Source organism: Lipotes vexillifer, unplaced genomic scaffold, assembly GCF_000442215.2.
Source record: "Lipotes vexillifer unplaced genomic scaffold, Lipotes_vexillifer_v1.1 scaffold1028, whole genome shotgun sequence".
Taxonomy (NCBI): Eukaryota; Metazoa; Chordata; class Mammalia; order Artiodactyla; family Lipotidae; genus Lipotes; species Lipotes vexillifer.
Genome location: NW_006779287.1, coordinates 1,366,418 through 1,367,333, shown reverse-complemented (window position 1 = coordinate 1,367,333; position 916 = coordinate 1,366,418).

The window sequence follows — 916 nt, the reverse complement described above, 5'->3', positions numbered from 1 at the left end:
TTTTGTTTTTCTTTCCCTATCTTATTTCTCAAGTAAAGTAATTTGGGAACAGGCGCCTTCTTACATTTACCTGGTTTTGAATTTGTTTCAATCCAGCTTTGGGGTTATAGTTTGTTTTGCAGCTGTCATTCTAGCTTCTATTATTTTCCATTTCAAAACCAACATTTTAAATCATTATCTTTTAGATGTCAGTCATATGGGAAAGTACCTGCTATAAATTGCTGGAGAGCAAAATTTTTAGTTTCTATACCAATTACTTTTTTTTTTCACGTTAAATGGAAGTAGTGCCTAGCTTCAGTTTTCTTCTTAATTTTTTATTCCGTATGAAACACCAGAAAATCAGTGTTTGACAGGTAGGTTATATGCAAAATGCAAAGGTTAGAAAGTATGTGAATTACCCATACATATGGTCTGGGGTTTGGGTATTATTGAGACTTAGAAATCTGGAGTATTTCATCTTGATTATAAAGCCCTGTGGAATGCTTCGGGTGTCTCTCCACGTGGTGGAAGAGATGGGAGAAAACTGGCAGAGGCTCTCCCTTCCCACCCAGTTTAACTGACTGAGACAGGGCAATTTTGTTGGAAAGGTCTGCTGGCAATCTGTAGGTCTCAGCTTACTCCTCTATGCCTTGCTGAGAGAAAGAGCTGTGGGAAGAGAATCAAGTCGTGAAACTTTTCTGCTCTAGTTTAAAGCTTATGAAAGCAAATGATCTCCAGGGCAATAATCTTTTCACCTTCGTAAACATGCAACAAATCTACACGAAAGGAAAGCCGAAAGACATCGCATTTCTCCTCCTGCGGCAACTCAGATATCTGGAGGCTCCAGTCTGACTAATAGGTGTCTCATGAGTCTCCACAGGAGGAGAAACATCCTAAGAAAACAAAAAAGACAGAAGTTTGAGGGTAAAAAAAATCA